The sequence below is a fragment of the Dipodomys ordii genome, unplaced genomic scaffold, assembly GCF_000151885.1.
Source record: "Dipodomys ordii isolate 6190 unplaced genomic scaffold, Dord_2.0 Scaffold26, whole genome shotgun sequence".
In the NCBI taxonomy this organism is placed as follows: domain Eukaryota; kingdom Metazoa; phylum Chordata; class Mammalia; order Rodentia; family Heteromyidae; genus Dipodomys; species Dipodomys ordii.
Window position 1 is genome coordinate 6,949,820 of NW_012267242.1, and position 27,049 is coordinate 6,976,868.

The 27,049-nt window shown below is 36.4% G+C and overlaps 1 pseudogene; it reads right to left on the reverse strand.

Moving 5' to 3' along the window:
* The window catches only part of LOC105984704, a 66,275-nt pseudogene extending 41,093 nt beyond the window's left edge, over window positions 1-25,182 (reverse strand).
* Between the last annotated feature and the right edge of the window lie 1,867 nt (window positions 25,183-27,049).

A 27,049-nucleotide genomic window follows, 5' to 3' on the forward strand; every position in this document is an offset into this window, starting at 1 on the left:
AAAGCAACAAAGAGATAATCTTATAAATGCGTTAGAAACACATGCATGGAAGAAAAAACATTAAAATACATATCTAAGAGTTCATTTTCCTGACATCACATTATCTGACCTTTTCCGCTTGACATATACTAGATATTGCAAATAAGGGAAACCATGGGACCTATGTTTCTTTGGGCCTGGCTTACTTCACTTAATATAATTTTTTGGATTTGGGGTTATTTTTAATAAACCGAGATACCAGGTAGGTTTTTGAGTAGCATAAGAGAGTAGAAACAGAAGTTGACAGAATCATAAGCAAGAAGAGCAGTAAGCTACTGAAATAACCCGTGAAGCAGGTATATTGGTTAGGTTTAAAGCCTCATAAATGAAAATAAAGAAAGATTTTTCTGAGTTAGCTTGCTCTTCTCACCACAGATGAGAAATATATGTCAAAGAAAGGAGTGCTATTGAGGTAGCTCAAAAAAAGAATCATTCTAAGATAGTGTATTGGGAAATAGATATAGCTAGAGAGTCGTGTGAACACAAAAGCAAAATAAAGCTGGAAGCCTGTGGCTCATGCCTGTAATCCTAGCTACTTAGGTGATTGTGATCTTAAGATTACAGTTGGAAGCCAGCCCAGACAGCCAAATCTAAAAGACTCTTGTTTCCATATAAGCAGCAAAAAACCAGAAGTGAAGGTATAGCTAAGTGGTAGAGCAACAGTCTTGAGCAAAAGAATCAAGAGCTCAAAGACTTGAGTTAAAGCCCGAGTTTCAGCACAGAAAAAGTATAAAATAAAGTCTATCACTGTGCACAAGAATGGAGTTCAACTCTTCTTTATACATTAAAAACTTAACTCAAAATGAGTAAATTCCTAAAATTATAGCACTTTTATAACAATATAAAGGACAAATATCCATTATATTTGATTTTACAATTATTTCTTGAACATGACAACAAAGGCACAAGTAACAGAGGGAGAGAGATTAGACTTCATAAAAAGGTTTTTGAAAATGTACATCAAAATGACAGTGGCTGTGTATGGCTGTTTCAAGCCAATAATCCTAGTTTCTTGAGAGGTAGAACTTAGAGAATTTTTTGAAGCCAGTTAGGCAAGAAAGTTCATAAGACTCCATGTTATCAGTGTCTGGGCATGGTGGTATATGTTCGTCATCCATAGTAATGAGGAGAAGCACAAATAGGATTATCACAGTCCAGACTGACTTGGGCATAAAAAGAAACCTTATCTGGAAAAGAACCAAGTCTAAAGAAAAAGAATTGACAGTATGTTTCAAGTGTTAGGCACCTTCCTAGCAAGCAAAAGGCAATGACTTCAGATTCTAGTACCAGAAACACAAAGACACACACCCACGCGTGCAACAGGCACATACACACACCACCCAAAAAGGCAACCCATACAATGGAAACAAATATGTCATATATCTTATAAATGATTTATATCCAAAATATATGTAAAACTCAAGTAACAAAACATAAACTCTTAATTTAAACATGAGTGAAGAACTTGAATAAGTAGACCTTTTCCCAAAGAGTTGATAGGATGGTTCAAATAGAGCAATTTCCTAGCAAGCAAAAGGCAATGACTTCAGACTCTAGTACCAGAAACACACACACACACACACACACACACACACACACACACACTCCACCACCACCACCACCAAAAAAGCAACCCACACAATGGAAACAAACATAAACCATATATCTTATAAGTGATGTATATCTAAAATATGTGAAAAACTCCAATTCTCAATAACAAAATACAAACTCATGATTTGAACATGAGTAAAGAACTTGAATAGATATTTTCCCAAAAAACATATACAAATGCCCAAAATACACTCGATATCATTATTATCATGGAATTATAAATCAAAACTACAGTGAAGATACCAACTCACACCTATTAGAATGGTATGATGTTTGTTTGTTTGTATACATCTTATTTGATGGCTGTGATCAGGGTAGAAGCAGGTATACTTAGAAAGATATTATTTTTCAGTATTTCATTGAAATATTTCCAGAAAGAGATGAGCATAAATCAGCAGATGAATAAAGATGATTCATCTTCACCAAGTTGAAGTTTCCTCTAAGCCATTGAAAGCCAAAATAAAATGAAACCACAGAAAAAGATGAATGAATACACCTCTCTTGAGATGTTCTCCTGCCCTCCAACATCAGAGCTCCTAGGTTTTGAGTCTTTGGATGTTGGAATAGCAATGACACCCTTAGTTCTCGGGCATTCAGATTCAAGCCATTTTTCATCACTGACTTTCCCTATACTCAAGCTTGCAAGGAGCACATGGAAGAATTTCTTAGCACTCATAATCACATAAACCAATGCCCATCACAAATCTCTTCTGATTATCAATATATTCTTATCTATTGATCTAGCAATCAAACTACCTACCTATCTATCTGCCTACTTACTTATCTCTCATTGGTTTTGTTTTGCTAGAAAGCCCCATGTAATATAGATAGCTACTATAAAAATCAATATTAAATCAATTCAGGAAATTTTCTGTTAGCGAAATAACAAAGATATCAGCACCCTGGTACATGATTTGTGGGAATGTAAAATGCTGCAGTCACTGGAGAGAGTATGGGCACTTCTATAAAAAGATAAATAAATAAACTAGAATTACATACAATCCAGTAATTCCACTTCTTGGTATAATACTCAAAGAACTGAAAATGGGCTCTTAAAAGATATTTGTCTATCTTTCTAGTGTTCATAACAACATTATTTAGAATAATTAAAATATAAAGGCTTCTCAATAATATATTCATGTATGAATAAGAAAAATGTAGTGCATAAATATGATAAAATACTTTTCAGACTTAAAAGTCAAGTAAGCTCTAACATGAGCTACAACGCAAATATATTTTGAAAACATTATGTTATGTGAAATAATATAGTCACAAACACATGCACGAAATACTGTATGATTCCACATATAAGAAACATATAGAAGTAGTTATAATCACAGGTGTAGAAAGTGGAATGTTGCCTGCCAGGGACTGGGGAAAAATGGGAAACAGAAGTTATTGTTTAATAGATGCAGAGTTTCAGCTTTACAATATGAAAGGAATTATGGAAATGGGATAATGGTGACAGTCATTATGAGTGAATTTCATACCCTTCAACTATACATTAAAAATGTTTAAGATGGTAAATATTATGTACATTTTACCACAATAAAGAATAGCAAAATTCGCTGCTTTGTAGTTTTTTTATAGGGTTGGTTTTAGCAAGTACTGGATGAGAGCAACATTTGTTAGGCTATATATTTGTACTCCTTTAAATGGCTTGATATGTGGTACGTAAGAGAAAATCACTAGATCCATGAGACTTAGAGAAGGAGTATAAAATACAGAGAATTGAAGAAAAAAACCAAAGGACCTGGAGAATAGCAACAGATAGAAGAGTGGCTGGGGATATTGCTTAGGGGTAGAATGCTCTCTTAGCATGCATGAAGCCTTCAATTCCTCAGTACCACATAAACAGAAAAAGCTGCAAGTAGCACTGTGGTTCAAGTGGTAGAGTGCTAGTCTTGAGCAAAAAGAAGCTCAAGGACAGTGTCCAAGCCCTGAGTACAAACCTCGGGACTGGCAAAAAAAAAAAAAAACAACTTTAAAAAAGTAGATAAAAAATAGATAAAAGAGAGATGAAGGAGGGAAATGATTCAAGATGGAACAAAATTGAGTATAGAAAATATTTTGTAACAATAGTAGAGGCTGGTCGGAATGTGGCCAAAAGGGACTGCTACTTGGTGGAAATGTAAATTTGTTCAAACACTTTGGAAAGCAGTACAGAGATCCCTCAGAACCATAAAATTTCCCTATGACCCAGCAATTCCACTCCTGGACATTTATCCAATAGGCCACACAAAAGGCCACACTAAAGCCACCAGCACAGCCATGTTCATTGAAGAATCATTTACCATAGCCAAGATATTGAATCAACCCAGATGTGCCTCAGTGGATGAATTGAGCAAGAAAATGTGGTATATATACACAGTGGAATTCTATGCTTCCATTAGAAAGAATAACATTGTACCATTCATAAGGGAATGGAAAGACTTGGAAAAAATTATATTAAGCAAAGTAAGCCAGACATAAAGAAACATGGGTCATATTGTTTCCCTTATTTGTTGTAACTAGAACATGCCTTCAAGTCTACAAGTAAACAATGTGAGTGGTAAAAGACAGAAAAACACACTTGGAAATGATAAATTATAGGACTCTAGACATTTACACAGTAAGACTAAAAGAGGCTGTTCTTTAAAGAGGATCCCAAAGGCTCAAAGCTCTATGCATATGATCATATAAATTGAGGTTTATCGAAATGAACTCCAAGAAATGGAAATGAAGGTTTTTTGTTTGTTTTCTCCTTTGTCACTTCCCTTGTTTTCTGTTGGGGGAACTTAAGGGGGCACACAGAAATGGTGAGACAAAAGATGAACAAATGCAGCAGTGATATTCACTAGATACTATGTTGAAAATGAACTGTACAACTGTGGGGGAAGGTGGTTGGTAATGAAAAAACTGGGAGAAAATGAGGGAAGAGGTGACACTGTTCAAAAAAAGATATGAATTCTTTACCTGACTTACATAACTGCAATCCATCTCTGTATCACCTTTGCAATAGCAATTTAAAAAATAAAGAACTAGAGAAGGTATAAAAAAATAAAATGGTTCAGTAGTATCACAAGTGATTGCTCTAACTCTTGTTCCAGGATACTTGTGGTTCAGCAGCTTCCACTGATCAATAACTTGCAATAATACAGCTGATCAAGGAGAAAGGATGGCTGACTATGCTAACTTGATTAAAAATTTCTAGGGCATGGCCCATCTCAGCATATGTCAAATATAATTATTGGTATTTTATTAGTAATCATGGAATAAAGATAAAATGCTTTATACTAACAACCAAATCATCTCAGATTTTTTTCCATTCCCTTTGATAATACTATTTTCCAGTTAAAAATACAGAAAGCTATAGACTATAACAATTATAGTGCATGAAATTCCACCCTGAGCTTTATAAAAATTTGATTAATCTGATCAATGTTAGACAGCTAACCTAGATAATTCAAGCTTCCAAATGGATTTTTTTGGATCAAGTAGTATCAAGTAATCATATGGAAATGAGTAGCCCAGTTTTTGCAGTCTGACTCAATTAAGTAAACTAAGTAATTGCAAAAGTTCTCCTTTGTTTGCACTAAGTAAATGCAGGTCAGTTGTATAAAGGCAGATTCTAAAACTTCTAATGGGATTAAATTGCTATGAAGTTTTCCATGTTTTAATCTCATCAACTTCTCTTTACAACTTGTTTGACTATATGGTTTGATGAGGTTCAAGGTTAAGAACAGGCTGTGCAGAACCCTATTAGAATTATGTGGTCTCTTTCAGATTTTTTTTTTAATTTTGGTTTAATCATAGTTCATGTCCCTGCCATGATCCTAATGTCAGGTTGCTAGGTAATTACTTTTCTTCCTCCTCTTGCAGACACACATCTGGAAACTTACCAGTTATTTTTCTCTCTAACCTCTGAGGAGGCCTATTTAGAAAGGCAGGGCAAAATGGCAATTATGAGTAACTGTCCTCCTTCCTATTCTTGACATTTCTTCCCTTGTCCTTGCTCAGGATAAACTGGGCACTTCTCAATGAACACCAATTAGCTGTGAAATTATTACTAGTCACAGGCATGGCTGTAGTGTCTGGCTTCCAGTACCAAAAAAAAGACAAAATTACAACAATTTATCTATCTATCTATATCTATCTATCTATCTATCTATCTATCTATCTATCTATCTATCTATCTATACTTTGATTACTTTTTGATGGTAATACTAGAATTGGGCAGACTCCAGAATCAGAACAGGTTTGCTCAGACAACATTTTTGTGGATAGCAATGGAACTGATGTGCAGACATCTTGGTTGGCTGTAGCTCAGAGTCTGGCCTTATTTGAATCAGCTTGGCTGACTGAGAGGACCTAAAGCCCAATCTGTGATTAAGACTGAATCTTTATTATCGAACCACACTTATAAGTTAGGCTCTCCGTAGAAGCCCTAAGCCAAGTTGTAGTTTGCCTTGCAAGTATTCAATGTCAAGGCCATCCTCAAGTTCAAATTTATAACAGACCCTATTGAGTAGTGTAGATGAATGGACTCAGTAAGAGGATAAAAAATATGGCACATAATCTCTAAGCTGCTGTTTCCCTTAGCCACTGAGAGATCAAACATGCGGGCTTTTATAATAATTGACATCCTTTCTTAATTTTAATTCATATATTATTTCAGATAGTCTTACAAAAAGCAACTCCTCAGAATCTCAAACCTTTGACTATTAGGAAAATGTACTAATGCTTTAGATCTAATAAAACTCAATACTAATATCTATTACTTATAAGACATCAATTTGGAGTGTCCTTCTTTTTGACTTTGTGAAGAATTTCAACTTAAATTTTTATCCATTTGAAACATTTTAAAAAAGGATGAATATGGGCACAATAGATTGTTTGCAATTATGAGTACAGAACAAAAATTTTTGTTGAATTCTTTTGAAAGGGAGTAGAGAGGGTGACAGTAGGGGTTAGATTAATAGGAACATTTTGTAAACGTGTAGAAATGTAACAATGAAATCCAACCATGTATAACTAATGAAAGCTAATAAAAAAAGAGCTCAAGAATGCAAGCTTGTTCAACCATTCTGGAAAGCAGTAGGGAGGTTCCCCAAAAATCTAAACATAGAACTACTCTATGACTCACCAATTCCACTCCTGGGCATTTATCCAATGCCCAAACAAAGTTACAAGTAAACAACAAACAAGGTTACTGTAAAGCTATCAACACAACTAAGAACATTGCATCACTATGCACCATAGCTAAGATATGGAATCAGCCCAGATGCCCCTCAATGGACAAATGGATCAACAAAATGTGGTATAGATAAACAATTGAATTTTACTCATCCATTAGAAAGAATGATATTGTACCATTTGTAAAGAAATGGAAAGACTTGGAAAAAATTACATTAAGTAAGCCCAAAGAAATAAATGTTGCATGCTTTCTCTCATTTGTGGTAAAGTGTACCTATAAGCCTATAATGCAAGTAGTTACAAATGAAATTAGCTGAAGTATAATAGACTCTATGGGGAGCTCAAATAGTATAGATTATTTTAGAAAGACTAAGCCAATGCCCAACAAAATCATCAGCACCAAGAAACTGGTACTTTCAAGAAGGGGGTGGGACCAAAGGGGGAGAGGTAAATGAAGGGGGAAGAGGAGGGAATGAAACCACAAATTCATTTTATATAGTACAAAATTAAGTAAGGTAAAGGGTGGGCTGAAGGGAGAATGAGAGTGTTGATGGAGGTGACACTGCTCAACATACACTATCATCATAAACTGCTCTATTCATAAACATAATGGCACTTTCTTTGTACAACTACTTAAAGGTATTTTTTGTTTTGTTTTGCTTTGCTTTTGCTCAGTCTTGGGGCCTGAACTCTGGGACTGGATGTTGTCCCTCAGCCCTTCAGCTCAAGGCTAGCACTCTACCACCTGAGCCACAGTGCCACTTCTGGCTTTTTCTGCTTATGTGGTGCTGAGGAATCAAACCCAGGGCTTCATGAATGCCAGGCAAACACTCTACAACTGAGCCACCTTCCCAGGCTTTAAAGATTTTTTTAAATTAAAGAATTCATAATGAAATTACCAAAGGAAATTTAAAACACATACATAGAAGTGGGCATGGTGGCATATACCTGTAATTCTAGGACTCCGGTGGCTGAAACAGGAAGATCACAAGTTCAAGGCCAGCTTGAGCTGCTACATTTATATACTTTGCTTCATTTTTTTAAAGCATCATTCTTCCTGTTGTTGAGTCAGGAAAGAAGACAGAAGTTTTATATAACACATACATATGCATAAATGTGTGTACACCTTAGGAAAAAAAGAAAATAAAGAGAAAATAGGGAAAAGAAAACATAAAAACATGAGGCAATAAAATCACAATGAATATGGAAAACTTAAATATGTTATCCAATTTTTAAAAATGTATGCACAAGATAATTAAATATTAGTTCAGCAATCAGCTCAAAACATAGTAAGAATGACTATCTCTCAGAAAAAGACCGATGTTGCATTTCATTTTCTGAGGGCCTATGAGAATCCAACCAGAAGAAGATAAAATGTATTTCAGAAAATGCTAAAGATCCAGCAACTGAACTTTCCAATTAAAACCAACCAGAAATAGGCCACTACCCTAAAGTGGGAAAATGGATATAAAATTTTTATATGCAGAAAGTCTTCGAAAAATATAAAGATATCCTGTACAGCTGACCTGAAGGTGCCATATGTAAAAATACATAGAAGCAAGGTAAGTGATTTTTTTTTTAACTTTAGCAATGAGTGAAAGGATTAAATGCCAAACCACAGGAAAGTATTTCAGCTGGGAGTAATGTGCTTTTGAACTGCATTCCCAGAATAAAGCTTTTACCTTTTACAAAGGTAAAAGCTGTTCTGCTGACAAAACACTAATTAGAAATGTAGTATTTTATATTAGTATTAAGGGAGAAGAATTGACATGAATAATTACCCTGGTGACTGTTATTTCCTGTAGAAGGTACACCAGGAGGAGGGCTGGCCAGCTATGGGATTCCACTTCCTGGAATAAATGGGATATGAATGGAAAGTTACAGGGGTTAGGGGTGGGGGGAAGAGTATGGAAGGAATGATTAGAAATTAAAGCAATAGTGAAGAGGTTGACCACTGATAAGGGAAAATATACACCAGATCTTAATAGCCTATCATTACTATTACTAGATTTATAGCAAGCCTTTCTACTGCATGATTCTTTTTGTAGTAAAGAAATCATATAAAAGGATCAATAAAACAACCTTTAAAAACAATAAAGCAAACATATTCCACATGTTTTAGAGGAAATAACTACAAGATTAGTTCAGATTTAAGCCTGTTTAGGTCTTTTAAGCCAATTCAGATCAGTAAAAATTCAAAACAGAAATAAACATTAATTTTATAAAGATTGGAAACCTAAAAATTCAGAAGAGGAGGGCAAATAATAAATACTAAAGACCTGGCAGTCTTCTCAGTAATTTGTTTAAAGTAGGTAACCTCAAATTATATATATATATATATATATATATATATATATACATATACATATACATATATATTAAAACTTAGTACTTGTGGAATTAATTTGCTTTTTTTTTATCGGTCTTGGGGCTTGCACTCTGGGCCTGGGCACTGTCCCTCAGCTCTTTAGCTCAAGGCTAACACTCTAACACTTCAGCCACAGCACTTCCAGTTTTCTGGTGGTTAACTGGAGATAAGAGTCTCATGGACTTTCCTCCCCGGGTTGGCTTTGAACTGCGATTCTCAGATCTCAGCCTTCTGAGTTGCTAGGATTACAGGCGTAAGCCACTAGCACCCGGCTTGTAATTAACTTTCTATAACATTAATTAGTTATTGATGTTTCTTCTTTCTGGTTCATAAATATAGCATAAGGATGATAAAGGTATAAATTTTGAACTTTTAGCCATGTTTATATCAGTGAACTATATAACATTCAAAATTTGAATATTTATTAAATGTTATATACATTAATTTTGTAGATACTCATGATAATAATAGAATATACTTACAAGTCTATGCTCTTTGAATATATGAACACATTTATTACCTGTTAAAAGCCTGTACGAGTACTAGGACCATGTCTCAATGGTAGAGCTCCTGATTAGTAAGCATGAATGAGGCCCTGAGTTCTATCCCCATTACTAAAGACAAAAACACCAGAAGTAAATCATCTTCATACGATATGTACAGATACAAAAGGATAAATTTCTGAATGACTTACTCCTTATCACACCAGTTAATTGATTTCATTTGAGTTCTGAGTCTAGGCCTTTTGTTGCTCATGGTCTCTTAACTGCTGTGTCATGCAGTCATCACATAAATAAGAAGATATTTAGACCTGGGAAATCTGTGTTAAAAGTATGAAGAACACATTGTGAGGATATTGTGGTTCAAATCTGTAATTCTAGCTACTTGTGAGTCAGAGATTGAGAGATCATGGTCTGAAGCCAGATAAGTAAAAAAAGGCGGGGGGTGGGCAGTTGCAAGACTCTAGTTCAACTGGTTGGTGTCTGTATACAGTAGCACACATGTGTCATTTCTAGTGACCTAAGGAAGTACACATGAGAATATCAAAGTTCAGGCCAGCCAGGTCATAAAGTGAGACTCTACCTCATAAAGTAGACTTTACCTACATATAGAAGACACTCAAAGTATGACTCAAGTGGTAAAGTGCTTGTACAGTAAACATGAGTCCCTGGGTTCTATCCCTACTTTGCCAAAAATTGAGAGAAAAAAGGCTAATATTTGATGATATGAAGGTCTTTCTATTTTGGTTGTGTATCCCATGACTTATTCCCTTGAGGAAATAGTTTTCTTGAAATTCTTTCTTACTTTCTTGAACAGTAAATGTTTAATGTACTGGTACATAACTCATATCCTAAGTTAAGTGAACTAAACCGTTAATGCAGAGATTTACCAAACTTCACTCCCACTCCTCCTGAACCTCCAGTATTCTACTCCCACTTCACTCCTATTCAATGCATTGTCTTTTCCCTGGAATGAACCTAGACCTTGACTTTAAAATGCTGACTAGGGGCCCTGACAGTTCCTACCACTGGGTCAACCACATTCTACCTCCCATCCCTTTCTCCACTGCATTGCTTCCGAGAGCTCAAGTTTCTAGAATTTTCAAGAACTTGCTCACATTTACTAGTGAGATTTGCTACTGACTGATCATTTCTGACCAAATCAGCCAGAATTTAAGTTATTCCTGCCCTTCAGAAAGCTCCTAGTTCTGAACACAGACAATCTCCTCACAACCATCACCACAATAACCTCTAAATTTTTATTCCAAAAAGCTCACAAATGACCCAATTCATTGCTGTACCAGCATCTTGTCTAATGTTCTACAAAGACTGGAAAGTCTCCAGCTTTACCTACCTACTTTGCAGAGCTGCCACAGAAACACAGGTGTTCCCCCATACCATATCTGGCTCTTCAAGCTGCTGGCCATGGCATAATGTGGAAACTCTCTCCCCAGCAGAACTGGACTCAATCACGAGGTATGTTTTAAGGGCTATTAGCTGTTTTGGATGTCAAAGAATGGACAGTATCTTAGCTTGAATTGCTCTGACAACATACTATGAACAAGGTATCTTACGTAGATTGGTATTTCTTCTAGTTTTAGGGCTTCAAAGTCTTATGTTTCTTTTTACACAAGAACCTGTGAAACTGAACAAGTTATATGATCTCAAACTACACTGGTGGGAAGACATAGGATCAAGACTTCCATTCCAAAGGGACAACTGGAAAAGAAAGAAAGAATGGCAGGTTGTAAGCAAGTTCAAAACCTACTAAGGCAAGCTCCATGAAATCTTAAGGCTTGAAAATAAGCCTCTTTGACTCAATGTTCTGTTTTCTGGGCCTACTAAGGTTGGGCCCTATCAACGTAATAGCTTTCTGCAGCAGACCACCCAAATCTTGGTTCCCTGTTAGAGAAAGCTCCCTGGGTCCTCTACTCCCAGAATTCATTGTAGTAGGAGCCCATAAACCTCCACTTCCACAAAGAGACTCAAATCCACATTGTCTTTATCAGTGATCATTGATTGGAGGATATTGTCGGCCTACATTATTCCCATTACCAAAACAGATGTGGTAGGATGGAGATACCGCTCCAGTATACCTACATCACTGTAGTTCTATATGGGTTAAATGAGTCAGTGTATATACTTTACATAAACCTTCCTAATTTTAAATAATAAATCTAGTTTTGGTGCAGTAATTTAGTGACCAGGTATAATGTTTCGTTTCATACCTAAGAAGAAGGATTCTTGTCTCTATCTTCCTATCATATTCATGAACTATGTTTCTGAGTACTTTTAGAATAATATTAGAAAATGGATAAATTGCTTTCCTCTCTTTATTCATTTTTATATACTATTATTCAGTGAAATTAGAAACAGCCACTGGACAACATTAAAATATAAATGACCAAAACAAAATCTAACTATACAAAATTCCATTTCACTGAGAGAATTATTAGTAAAAAATGTCAGACCATATGTAGGAACTTCATGTGGAAAATAATTTCCACTTACATAATGAGAAAAGATTATGTCCTGAAATATACTCTTATATTAATATTAACTGAATTTTGATCACCTTTCTACATGTTGTCTTAGTGGGAATAGACTTCACTACAGAAGAACTCTTTTTTATTAATAATATTTTATTTTATTGTAAAGGGGTTACAGTTACATAAGTAAGGCAATAAGTACATAGAAAAACTCTTTAAAAATAAGTCCTGGGGTTGGATATATAGCTCAGTATACTAGCGTATTATGCACAAAGCCCTGGTAACAATCCCTTCACCAAAAGCAAACAAACAACATATGTACACATTAAGGATCTAAGTAACAAAGCAAAAAAGGGATCTCGGGCTTGGCTTAAGTGGTAGAACACCTGAGTTCAAACCCTAATACCCCCTAAACAAAAAAAGAAAAAGGAAAGAAATATCAGTGTTACTTAGAATTAGATAGTATAATAAAAAATATCTCTGAGTTTATGATACTTTACCATAGGACAAGTTCAAGACTGACATATTACTTGAAAGCATGGTCTACATCTTTTTTTTTTTTTTGGTCAGTCCTGAGGCTTGAACTCAGAACCTGGGAACTGTCCCTGAGCTTCTTTTGCTCAAGGCTAGCACTCTGCCACTTGAGCCACAATGCCACTCCCAGCCTTTTCTGTTTATGTGGTACTGAGGAATTAAACCCACAGCTTCATGCATGCTATGCAAACACTCTACCAGTAAGCCACATTCCCAGCCCATGATCTACATATTATTTATTCATTTTTAAAAGTCTACATGGTCCCCCAGATAGCTAGAATTAGTGTCTCAAATAGTGGTAAATAGTAATGAATGAATTAAAAGAATGCATACCTTTGAAATGATTTAAATTCAATATAGTATGTATTAGCTTCTTCGTAATTGATCCAAATTCTCTAGGGTTTTTTTTGACATATTTGATTTATGTCTAACTATAGCATCATTACTTATGACAAATTTGATTGCTGGGAATTAAAGAAGTAAATGGGTAATTTCATTAGTCACATATTACAATTATTTATGGATCTATCACAGAATATAAAAATATAAGCTCAAGGCAATTGAGAAAACACACTATGAAGGAAGAAAAAATTGAAACAGACTCACCAGAAAATGTTAAAATATTTTGGTGGATTTGGGCTTTGTAAAATTCTTAAATATGTTTGGCCTAACACATTTCCCTTTAATTCCCTTAATATACCCGTGTGGATTTCCACAGAAATTTGAACCGTATGTTTCTGATTCGTTTATACTTAACTCATCATCATGTTGGGTAAGAATGATTTGAAGCACAAAGCCTCATGACTGGGTTTTTGTGGGCTCTTTTATTTTCAAGGGTAAACAACAGGAACCCGAACCCAGAAATCTTGGGGCTTCATTTAATCCTCAAATTCCATAAAGCATGAGAGAGTTCTTAAGTGGGTCAGGCACACTTTGCCTTTGATGGCGCCTCACTCCAAATCTTGCAGCTGGGAGGAATTATTTTGATAGTTCACTCTATTTCTTGTCACTTTTATTTTAGGAGCTAGAAGCCTTTGATGGTGCAAAACTTGTAGGAGTCGGGGCTGAATGACATTCCATCAGCCCTGTTTGTTTTTGGTGAGTTGAGGTAAACTCTGCACCTGCCATAATCCTACTCATCAAGAGATTCTCAAAGAGAGGCTTGTCTTTCGCTGTCCTAAACTAACAGAATTAAGCAACGTAATTTGGTATTCTCCTCTCATAATTTGCTTGCTGGGTAGAAAGAAAATAAAAAGAGACTAAAATTATCATCTAGATCTACCTGAGGTCTGAGTGAGTGAATACACAGCTTAATTATTTATAGACTACATCCATAAACTAATTGTTCCTTAATTTTCTACTGTAATCTCAGTATCTTATCTATAACAAAGGAGTCATCCATTTTCTTTCTATACCGTCTTAAGAAAATATATACTCAGGACCTCTGTCTGAGTACTTAATACAAGATGTTGATTCCAACATTAGGAGTACTTCATCACACAAAGAGCTTTATTTTCCTCATTAAGATAGCTGACATCTTGGGGTTTGTTTGTGAAATTAGTGGCCACCTTTTGTGTCCCTGCTTCTTCCCCAGCTGGCATTTGTCCAACAGCTGTCAGATCCCAGCTTCCCTGTGGCTTGTATTTTATAAAGGCTCTTAACACTCTGTAAAACATTAGAGATAATCTGCTTATCCTGAGGTCTACTTTTGCCTTTGTCCATCCCCACAACCTCCTTCATTACCAAACTCTAAGCCTTCACGGTTACATCTAAGGACTCTTTGGAAACAAGATCTTAGGTCTAAAAGCATTCCTTTCCTTCTGCTATCCATTGCAAATTAGAAATAAAAATCCTCTGGCTTTGAAATATATGTAATTTCTGTAGAAGAAACTTAAAAACAGAGGATTAACATAGTGAAATAAGAATAATCCAAAGGAAATTCCTAAGGAGAAAAACAGCTCTCTTTCATCAACTCTCCCAGGAATTAAAGAGAGATGAAACAGATATGTGTGGTATTTAGAGGGTGAAAAAATGTACTTTTCCATCCAGAGCATAAAAATCTACCTCCTGAGTTTCATAAGTGAAGGTCTTGATCTTTCCTTTTATCAAACTAGAACGAGGGTAGTATAACTTGGAGGGAAAAAAACCTACAATGAAATACACAAATGGGTCCTGGGACCCTTATTTAATAAACAATTCCTACATCCAATAGTTGGAAAAAACAAGGCTCTGGAGATGGAAGTTTGTTACCTTCTTATTTATGCTTATTATTTTATTTCCCATTTGCATAAATAATTCTTGCATATTAAAATAAAATTTTGAGTGATCTCATTACAAAGTAGAAAAATTCTATATGCCACTTATATTTAACCTCATCCTATAAAGTTATTTTTAAATATCTTGCCCAATATGATTAAAACATGAATCTAGCCATATAAATATGTAGATATGTGGAAAGACAATATCAAAAACTGCATTTGTGTTGTTTTTCTGATAAAGATGCGCAATCTAGCCTATGTGTAGAGCTATCTAATCTGTCATAAAGAATTCTGGACTGAGAAGCCTACATCTGAGATACTGAGACCTGTTACTACACAGCTGCTTGTCCTTGCATAAATCACTTCAGGGACTGGGAAAGTGGCTCAGCAGTAGAGTGTTGCCTTGCATGCATGAGGCCCTGGGTTCCATTCCTCAGCACCACATACACAGCAAAAGCTGGAAGTGGCACTGTGGCTCAAGTGGTAGAGTTCTATCCTTGAGCTGAAGAGCTCAGGGACAGCACCCAGGCCTAGATAGCGTTCAAGCCCCATGACCGACCAAAAAAAAAAAAATCACTTCAGTTTCTAAATTTTCATTTCAAGTTTCAGGTTTAAATTAGATCCTGCCTGAGGTCTCTGTCAGAAAAATGCCAGTCATACTTTTGACACATACTTGTTAAAGACAGTAGCTTTACTTTCACAGGCTGGGTTGTAAGGTTGAATAAGACTTTTACTAAAGAACTGAGAGTCTAATAGTAGAAGAGGAAATTGAAAAGTGTATTCTACTTTAAATTTTATGATAATAACCCTCCACACACCCAACAGTAGTATTCTATTATGCATAAAGTTGCAAACCTCTCTCCTCAGTATTTTTCTGGTTCCTATGTAGAGACATAAGAGTTTATGTACATTAGGGAGGAAAAGAGGAATGCTCTTTCATTTGCCTTTTCCTAGCTCTGTAAATGATTAAAAGATATATGTAACATTTTGATTGCTATACTTTTGGTTTCTTGTTAAATAACAGACAGTATTTGGCTCATTTTAGATCCTGCAAAGTTTCTAGTATAATTTATTGCATGTAACAATTGTTCAAAACACATACTGAGTGAATAAATGAATGCGTTGGAAGAAACAGTACCTTAGCGTAATCTAGAAGGCCTTCTTACAGTGTAGTATTCAGGCCATTTGCATCATTCATTCATTTTAGATCTCACTCTGTATTGAACCCCATTTCAAGCTTACCAGATATTTCATATGTTATTAACAAACTTAACAGGAGATTCTTAGATCTAAACTTTCTCTTTATTTCTGAATACTAGTTGGAATGCTACAAAAGTCTGAATATTTGTGGGAATTTAACCGTAAAGATCAACTATAGTACAGCCTAAGGATAATAGTACAACTGGAGTAGGAGATGATAAACAGTTTATATATTAGTCTTCTCTGAGTAAAAGGGATTGAGAGCCATTCAATTTTTGCTTAGATCAGGACAGCTGAAGTGAGGCATTGCAGATTTAATCCTCAGGAGGATATGGTTGGGAGGGATGAAACCTTTAGAAGATATCTAAAGAGATGGTAGGGTATACACCCTTGAAGCAAATAGTGGAGTAGGGTAACTTTAGTGCCACTGTGTGTGTGTGTGTGTGTGTGTGTGTGTGTGTGTGTGTGTCTTTCCCACCCCACTTTTTCTCTCTCTTCTCATCTTTCTCTTCTCCATCTCTCCCCACTGAGTTCCACTTTTACCATGATGTGCTACCTCATCACTGGCTTAGAGCTACAGAACCAAGCAATCAGTCACAAACTGAACCTTGTGAAATGGTGATTATTTTTCCTTTGTTTTCTCTTTTTTATTTTATTGTAAAGATGCTGTACAGAGGGTTACAGTTACAGGAGTAAGGTAATGAGACATTTCCTATCGAGCATTGTTACCCCCTCCTTTGTTTTTCTCCTACTATCCCTTCCCTCTCCCACTGTCCCCACTACTGCAAAGTTTCATTTCCAACATTGTGTCTTATGAGTCTCATTGTTGCCATGGGTCATCCTGTGTCCTTGTTTCAGCATTTTGTTATTAGATAATTAGATAAATATATATACAAGATGCAAGGTACCAAAATCAAATACAGTGACAACAGGGGAAGAATATACAAAAGAAACAAAAGAAAATCACAAAGTACATCAAAAACAACAATAAGAAAGAAAACCCTCATGTGTCCATATCTTGGGGTTCATTTTGCTTGGCATCATCTTATATGGTCATATGTACATAGCTTTTAAGCTTTTCTGCTCATCTGATAAGATTATACTAGATGTATACTAATTATTACATTATAGGGAAACCATGGGACCTATATTTCTTTGGGTCTGGCTTACTTCACTTATGATTTTTTCCAAGTCTTTCCATTTCCTAACCAATAGGGTGGTATCATTCTTTCTGATGGAAGCATACATTTCTATTATATGTGTATATATACCACATTTTCTTGATCCATTCATTTACTGAGGGACATCTGGGTTGGTTCCATATCTTAGCTATGGTGAATAATGCTGCAATAAACATAGCTGTGCTGGTAGCATTAGTATGGCCTTGTTTGTGATAATTTGGGTAAATGCCCAGAAGTGGAATTGCTGGGTTGTAGGAAAGCTCTATGTATAGTCTTTTGAGGAACATCCGCACTGCTTTCCAGAGCACCACCCCCCTTTTTAAGGAAATTTTCTTGAGTATTCCTTATGCTGATTCAAAGAAAATTAACACAATTGTTCTAGTGGTAGTAACTATTTATCATCAGGAAGGAAATAACAGCAAACATAATTCTGAAGAGAATTCCCATTGCTTTTCTTGATCTCATAAAACTCTCAGAAGAAGAACTCTGATTTCAGTAGTCAGGAGAACTAAGCCCAGTACCACCAGCTCACTACTAAAACCCTTGCTACTCAAGAGGTTGAGGTCTAAGGATTGACATTTGAAGCCAGATGGGGCAGAGAAGCCTGTGAGATTCTTATCTCAAATTAGCTATTTTTTTAAGAAGCCAGGAGTGGAGCTGTAGCTCAAGTGGTAGAGTGCAAAAAAGCTCAGGGGCAGCGCCCATGCCTTGAATTCAAGCCCCCGAACTGGGAAGAAAAAGAAGAGAAAGAAAAAGAAAAAAAGGAAGGGAAGGAAGAAGGAAGGAAGGAAGGAAGAAGGAAGGAAGGAAGGAAGGGAGGGAGGGAGGGAGGGAGGGAGGGAAGGAGGGAGGGAGGGAAAGAAAGGAACTAAGTCTTACCCTTACCTGCTCTGAGGTGGGATACACAATTGAAGTCATTAAACACTTACTCTGTGCCAGTCTGCCAGTCCCCAGGTGGTGGTGTGGAGGGATTTTCTGCAGGCAAATAGAATAGTACCTAGTTGGGCAAAAAGCAAGGGAATAAAGCAGATTGCAATTAGTTGACCTGGTAAAACTCAAGGAAAGAACTCAAGTAGATCATTCTTCATGGGGCCATTATTGAACATTAATTAAATTTCCAGGGTTAACTTAAGAAATCCTCTTTCCCTCAACAAGGTAGAATGATGGTTTCTTCTTTTTTTCCTGAAATTTTCAAAATAGAGTTGACAAAGGAAAAAAATCTTTGAAAAAATATGTACCCAAAGTAAGTGTTCAAAATGAATCATTCAGTGCAAATCAGCATGCATTTAAAATGAACTGAATTATTCACTACCAAGAAAGTTGAAAGCCCTTCAAGTGAAATTGTTTGACCTGTTTGGCAGCAAAATAAATACAATAGGTGGTCTGTTTCAGGCACCTGTCCAAGTCTAATCACATGACATTTCCCTAATATCAACATTTAAGAATCCCATCCTGTTGTATCCACAACAGCATATGGGAACCTCTCACAAACACATGGCCACTGGCACATTATACAAACACATGTCCTCCTAGAGTCAGACTCTGCAAACTTCCAGAAGGTACAAACTCAGCAAGTAAAAGGAACATTTGCATATTACAGCTCAGAGCTCTACCACTTGAAACAGAGGCATGTGGACATGAGGAATGAGGATCCATCTCATTAATAGTCAATTGACTTTGCAAAAGCACGAACATTATTTTCCAGCTCCCATGGAAGAGACTAAAATGTAAGATTTATGGCTTCAAAATCAGTAGGTCTTGCATGGTATAGAATGCTTCTCCATTTTTCACATCACTGAAGCCTTAGATGTAGTTTCTCTATATCCAACAGTGTTTTCTTCTCTCCCTTAATTTGTAAGACCTGGCCTATGACAGAAAACTTGGATTTGAGTCCACAAATGAGTCACCTAAATGAGTCACTTAAATACTCTAAACTTTAGTTGGTTTATAGTATTTTTGGTTGTAATTACCATATTGACTAAGCAGAAGAAATGCTGAAAGAATTGTAAGAAGATGTCTGCAAATTATAAACACTATATAGATATTGATATTAAACATGCTAATATTAGTCAAAAATATCGCCTCTATAAGTGATATTAAGAATCATATGTACTCATTGAGTTGAAGTACCTTGTTTACAACAGTAATAATAGTCATTATAATTGAAGATTTTTGAACACTTGTTATGTTCCAAGTATTTGTCTAAATGGCTTATGTATCCAAACTGATTTATTCCTTTTTATAAGCCTACTCTTATCCTTGACCACGAGGTATATAGAGAGAAATAGAAAAATTAGGAATCTAATTTTGGAGCCTCACCTGATGGCCACTGTCACATAAGGTGTGTGATTTATTCATTGGCCACAGGACCAGTGTTAACAAAATCTTCATTCTACTCCTAGTTTAGAGGTCTCCTAGCCAGAGCTGGGTACCAAACAAATGTTTAGAAAATACTTTCTGAACTCACTGATGAGCCATACACTTCCTAACAAGGTCTCTGCATTTCAGTTCACCTACCTATTCCACTGGAATGTGTACAAATCAATTAAAAAAACACATCATACACCAGGGTAAGATGTTATCTATAATGTTTGTTAGTGAATGAATGACAGCATTTGAATAAAAAGGTTGTTTTCTCCAGAGTTCCATCCTTATTTTTACTGGACCAAAAGAAGTATCTTTGGTCCAATTTAGTATGTGATAGATTATTTAGCCATCAAGTAGAACTTTCTTGCATGTTCTCATTTATAGAGCATAATAATTTATAGAGGGTCTTGGAGACATACTCAAACCAAAGATCATGCTGTGAGTCTATCCAGTAAATACTCTGTGGAACTTGTACACACAGCCTGAGGGACAGTTCCCCTAGGGGCCACACCTCTTCCTGTGTTATATCCTGAAGTCTCCACTTCTTTGTTCACTCCTGAAGTAAGACCTCAATATGGCAGTTTTCAAAATGAAATCTGTTACAGGCCAGAAACATCATCATCATCATTATTGTTATTATTATTATTATTATTACTTGTGTTGGTCTGAATATTATTTTCTCCTCTTACATTTATGCCTACCCAGAACTTCAGAATGTCACTTTACTCAGAAATGGTATCATTGCAAGTGCAACTAGTTGCAATTTCACATTAAAATTATCCTGAATTTTGGTTTGGTAGTAAATCCAATGACTGATGTCTTTATTTAAAAAATAAAAATAAAAAAGGAGCTGGGGAACTAAAGACACAGAGTTAGGGACTGGGCTGATATAGTTGCACACCCAAAGTCGCCGTGTATTGAAATCAACCACCCAAACCAGAAGTTGGAGGAAGGAAGCATGAATTCTTCTGGAGAAACCTAGGAATTTGGAAGTGCTCTCCTTGCCAACACTTCCCTTTCCAACTTTGGGTCTCAAAAGCATAAAAAAGAGTAAATTTTTTTTCTTTTTAAGCCCTTCTGGTTTTGGTCGTTTTTTTAAAGGCTGACCAAAGAAAGTAAAATAGTACTTCTGTTGCTTATTTCACGAATCATGAGAAAGGGTATCACAGTATGTTTAGAATCCACTGAAAAATCAGATTCTTGGGCTCTTTGTAATTCAAGTAAGTGATGGAGTGTCTGAATGGAAAGCTCAAGACCCTGAGTTCAAATCCCAGTACTTGGAGAAAAAAGAAGAGAGTTTCTAAAGATGGAACTAAAATAACAATTTGGTAAATCATACAGTACAAAAATAGCAGAAAAAAGTCTATTAATCACATTCTGCAGGTGAAAAAAGCCATGATTAGCAATATTTATTCTCACTTTTGATGGCCCAATAATTAAAGCAAAATCTACTTATAGCAAGAGATTTTCTCTCCCTTTGTCGAATACTTCCATATAATTATAAAGTGGCATGTTCTTAAAAGACACATTCTATTTCTATAAAAACAAAGTTAAAGGAAATATTTTAGAAAAAAAGATTAATTCCAAAAAATATAATAAAAGTCTGTCATATTTCTTCCATGAAAGCAACTATTTCAAGAATTATTTTCATTACTCTTAGTTAAAACGGTTCTATCTGGTCAAGTTTTAAATCTATTACACAGCAAACTTTATTTAAACTATTCATTAATCTACATTTTTTCCACATCCTCACTAGAAACCATCAAAAAAGGATTTAAAAAAAATATTTTAACTGGGTCCATTTATACACAGTTGAATATTTTCTCCTAAGATTATTACCCAAATACAACATAGAAAAGACTCTAAATTTTAACTTATTAGGGAGAAAAAAAGAGAGCCTGTAAAAATTTTATGCTTTGCAATCAAAGGTAGTGTTCCCGGTATGGTGCCTGCTACTCATGTGCAGCTGTGACTGAAAAAAAAAATCAAGGTGTGATTAAATGGTCTTTTTCATATGATCCTCTCTTAAAGGTTTTTTAATTGGAATACAGCCATCATTAAGAGTGCCTGTTCACCAGAAGTCCTTGCTCCCAGTGACCAAATGAATCATTCAAATTCTGGACTTGTGCATGCCAGGTTGATGTCTGCTACTGACAAGCTCTTTTGAGTAACAGCTCTGTTGGTTCTGTTAAATGAGAGAAAGCATGGAAATAACGTGATTAGTGTATTTTTATGTGCCATGGCTTCCTAAGAAGTTTACATTTTTTGCACCATACACATTAGAAGTCCTGAAGTCCCCCCTCCATCCTTGGCTCCCTCTTCTTGCCCTCTGCCCGCTTTCTAAGTTCTTCATGGTGTTCAGTAGAAGTATTGTTTCCTGTTGTCTCATTGGAACCACTTCAACTCATTTCTAATTTGCCATTAAATCCTATCATCTCACAACTAAAGCTATCTCTATTTGTGTCCCTGTTCCAAAGATCAGATTTCCATCTCCTGCCTACTGAATTTCTTTAGTCATGTTCTCAGCCACCCCTTCTGGGGTTGTGTGTTTACGTTTTTAAGTCAAAATTACTGCTTATTCCCCCCACGTCCTATTAGTTATCACTCCTCATAGTCTACTCGTAATCGCTCTCATCCCACACTGGGATTTCATATAGTCCTGTAATCAGCAACATCTACCTACCTATGTCTTTCCAATGGCAGCCACACAGCTAGAGGTGTTCAGACTATTTCCTTCCTGGAAGGATTTCCCCTCCTGTGGGGTTTCATGAATATTTTCAGTCTGTCTCCAATTCTTTGACTTTGGCCACAGAATACCCTCCTTCTTTTCTACCATTAAAATCCTACCAATGCTAAAAGATCCAGCCAGTTCCACACTCTTCCATTGTCATCCTCCAGACGATAACAGCGACATTGGCCTCGATTCCAGTGTCCTTCTTTGCGAGTCATTCCTTGTGCCCTCTCTCTTATTCTCTCAATCCCATTCCACTGGCTCAGAGATCCCACTGGAAACATACAGGCTTTATCTCCTCACTGGTTTTCCAGTATAATTTGCCCTTGTAACTTAAATCTTTCCATACGTAGTTGACACAATATTATAATCTCATCAATTTGATCAACAACCTCACCCCATCTAGATTTTCAGCCTTCCTGTCACCACTATGATGCTGTTAAATTAGTTCTTCTTTTAGTCTGAGGTCAATGACAGTGAAGATGATCTGTGTTTGTCTTGCGTTTGTGGTTAATTAGCAGTCCTTGCTCATTTTTTCCCCTCAGCTTCCTTTTCCTTGAAGTATGATGTTTTCTACATGTCCTGGTGCCATTGTGGAGTAGCTTTACATTCAGATTGTCCTCTTATTAATTTATCTACTCTTATCTTCTTTTGGGGCAGAATTTGACTGAAAACATCTGGCCCAGCTGCTATGCGGCTTGCTTGGATTATATATGGATGCTATAATGAGGCTCCCAGTTCTTCCTTTCTTCCTTTAGAAGAACATGTTCTCCAAGCTTTTCCATTACATTTTATGTATTTTCTTTAAGTTCTTACTTGTCATTGTTCTCTTTCTCCCTACTCCTTGGATTTTTTTTGTCAATTATACATTCAAATACAATTTTAAAATAACTTTTACTTCCATACTTACCCCTTTCTTGACATTCCAAGTAAGCTTTCTACAGGAGTAAGTCACACTTGCTGTATATAGTTGCTCAATCTAAGTTCCCAATGCAATGAAATCTGACTATTCAGGCAGCCCTCACAAGCTTTCCTAATCTCCTCCTTTCTACTTGCCAAAGCAAGTAGATGGTCCCATCTCATCCTCTTACTTCCAGTTGTTCACCCACAGCTAAAATAATTGCTGCTTTTGTTTTCAGGGGAGGAAGAAGAGGAGGCAGGGAGGAGGAAGAGGAGGTGGGGAGAAGGAGGGAGAGAGGGAGGGAGGGAAGGAAGGAAGGAAGAAAGGAAGGAAGGAAGGAAGGAAGGAAGGCAGGCAGGAAGGAAGGAAGGCAGGAAGGCAGGAAGGAAGGAAGGAAGGCAGGAAGGAAGGAAGGAAAAAAAGAATCATTCCTAGGTCTTTTATTCTTTACTCTCATTAGTTCTCCCCTAAATTGATTTAATCAACTCTTATATTTTATAATCTAATTCATGTATGTTAATAACTCCCCAAATTACTGTCATCTCCAATCTAAAATTTCCAGTTTTCATTCATTTTCCCTGATATCTCAAGAAACCCACCAAGTCCATATTCATTATCTATGTCGTTGCTCCATCTTTAATAGTTTATTTGTGCAAGTATCTTCACCCAAATACTCTGAAACAATATTTTTAACTCTTTCCTATCATCAAAAACCTAGCAGTGGTGGTACGGTTTATGTCAGAGAGCCAACCTTGGGCCTAATGACAGCTTGAGGGCTTCAGTTCAAGCCAGCATACTGACACAAAACATGCAGAATAATACAAACACAATAATCAGCCTTAAGTTATTGCATATGAAAAAGAAAGTACAAAATATATTCATTTTCTACTCATTTTTTTGTTTAGAAGGTTACTTTGGAGTATATTTTTAACAGATGCCAGAACATCTTTATTCCTGAAGCTGTAGATGATGGGGTTAAGCATAGGTGTGACAATAGGGTAGAATATGGCCGGGAACTTATCCTGGCCTGCAGTGTGGTATGATCTCGGCTTCATATAGGTGAAGATAGATGGTCTGTGGTACATTGTGAACACAACCATGTGGAAAGAACAGGTGGAAAGGAGTTGTGTGTGTGTGCCTGTGAAGATTTAATTTGGAACACAGTGTGCAAAATTTTTATGTAAGATAGGGAGATGATGGAGAAAGGGATCAATAGAAAAATAATTCCACTTAAATATATTATTCTTTCATAGTGTGATGTATCTACACAGGACGGTGTTAGCAAAGCAGGGATTTCACACACAAAAGAGTACATTAATGGTCCTAGAATGACAGAAGGATAAATGTATGATATTTACTATGTGAACTATGGAGTTGAGGGTCCCAACCAGCCAGGACCCTGCAGCCATGAGCCTGCTGATGGCATCCTTCATGAGCACAGGGTACTGCAGTGGGTGGCAGGTGGCTGCATAGTGATCATGGGACAGGGCAGCCAGGAGGAGGCACTTACTACCCAGCAGACCAAGGGACAAAAACAGCTGGAAGCCATACCCCACAAAGGAAACAGTTCTGCTGCCAGACAGAAAGTCAGTGATCATCCTGCAGACAATGTTGGAAATGTGCAAGATATCCATGAAGGAGAGAGATGGCATACACATTGGTGTACGGAGTCATGAATCTCCTCTGAAAAGGAGGATCATGATGAGTGCATTTTCTGTTAAGGTCATAACATAAATACACAGGAGAAGAAGCCTAGACTTGCTTAAGAAGAAGAGAAAAGTCCCACAAGTATGAAGTCACGATTGAATGTGTGATTTCCATGGTTCATGATGAAAAGATTGCATAACTTAAAAAAAAAAAAAGCTCTTACCTAAATCTTGCCTCAAAGTGCAATGGCTAACAAAATCCTAACCCAACTTGACTGTTCCAATCTGCTTTGTCTCCTCTTCTCTGGTCTGCTGAAGATTTCTCATGAATTTTTCCATAAAGTGTCTTTCAATCCACCCCTACATTCTACTTTATTTCCATGTTGCCAGAACTAACATGTATGTACAGGAATATATCACTCCTATTTCTAATGGCTAATTGTCTTTTGTGTCCTCCCAAGCTTAAATATGTTCAAGATTTAAGGGCTGATTAAGATGACCATCTTACAATTTTGGACTCCATGCTTTTCATTGAAGAGATAGTTCCTATTTTCTTCAGTTGTACCAAGCACCAATTGTTTATAAAACCTTTTATGTGTGTCTCCATATTTGAATATTTCTGCTCAAAAATATCTATCTCTTCTGAATATCTATCTCATAGCCATGGCTAAAAGATAGAATTTAAATTTCCATACTTCTATAAAGATGTCACTTTTTCCCCTTAGAGAGTAATATTTTCCTTTTGTCATTAAACTCAACATTGTTTGCTTTAAGGAAAATATGTATCCTAAAATGCCTAGAGTCTTGTTTGTCTGAACCAAGAGACTATTAAGAAATTTACCTGGGTGACTGAGGCTTGTAATTTAATCCTGAGATTTAGAGGATCTTGGTTCGAGACCAGCCTGGACAGAAAACTTCCCAAGGTCCTTTCTCAATGTAGAGATGGACAAATTGTCCACCTGTTTCCCTAGTCACCATGGGAAGTCTCAAATAGGCAGATCCCATAGTCCAGGTGAGCTACTAGGCAGGCAAGAAGCATGACCCTATTTTGAAAATAGCCACCACAAATACAGGGCTAGAGGTGAGAATCAAGTGTTGGAGTTCCTGTCTGGCAAGTTTAAGGCTCTGAGTTCAAACCTCAGTAACTCCCCACACCCCCCACCAAATGTCATTTTATTGAGGGTGACCTTTGATTTTCAAGCTCTATTTTAAGAATATTTAAGTTTATTCTTCCAAGAGGTACTTACCACTCATTGTTGAGGCCAGCCTGGACTTATGCAAGTTTTAGCACACATGAATCCTGTCTCTCTCTCTCTCCTCTCTCTCTCTCTCTCTCTGTCTCTGTCTCTCTTCTCTCTCTCTCTCTCTCTCTCTCTCTCTCACACACACACACACACACACACACACACACTCATTCACTCATTCACTCATATACATACTGTGGCTGAGAGCATTTTGCAGCCATATTTTCAACTCTTGTTTAGTATTTATAAGGCCTCAATGATTCAACCTTCCAATGGAAAGCATTCCTTATTAGGAGAATAAAATCCCAATTTCATGTTGATCTATAAACCTTTCATACAACATAAATACAACAATCTTTATCTGAGTTCACTTGTACTATCTCATCCAAAATAGATCTGAAAAATGTTTTAATAATCTTCCCTTTGTCACATGGTAGGGTGTGTGGGAGGGTGGAAAAGAAGCCAAGAATGACATTTGTTTATCTTAAAATGTTTATCTTACTGTCAGTCATTGCACTTGAATATCCTACATCATGCTACCATAGCTTTGAAAGAAATCATCTAATTTTGTGTTTTTAAAATTACTCTTCATAAAACAGGGGAAAATAGGTTTTGAAGCCACTGAATGAATAATTATGTAATAATAAAGGGGAGTCTGCCCTTGTCATTTTCTCTTTTGGCCCACCGTGTTACACATATTTTTCATGCCAAGTCCTCAGCTACACATTTGCCGGATATAAAAGTATTTCGGTGAATAATTAGCCAATCAATTATTGACTTAATGAACTCTCTGCTTCCTTCTACC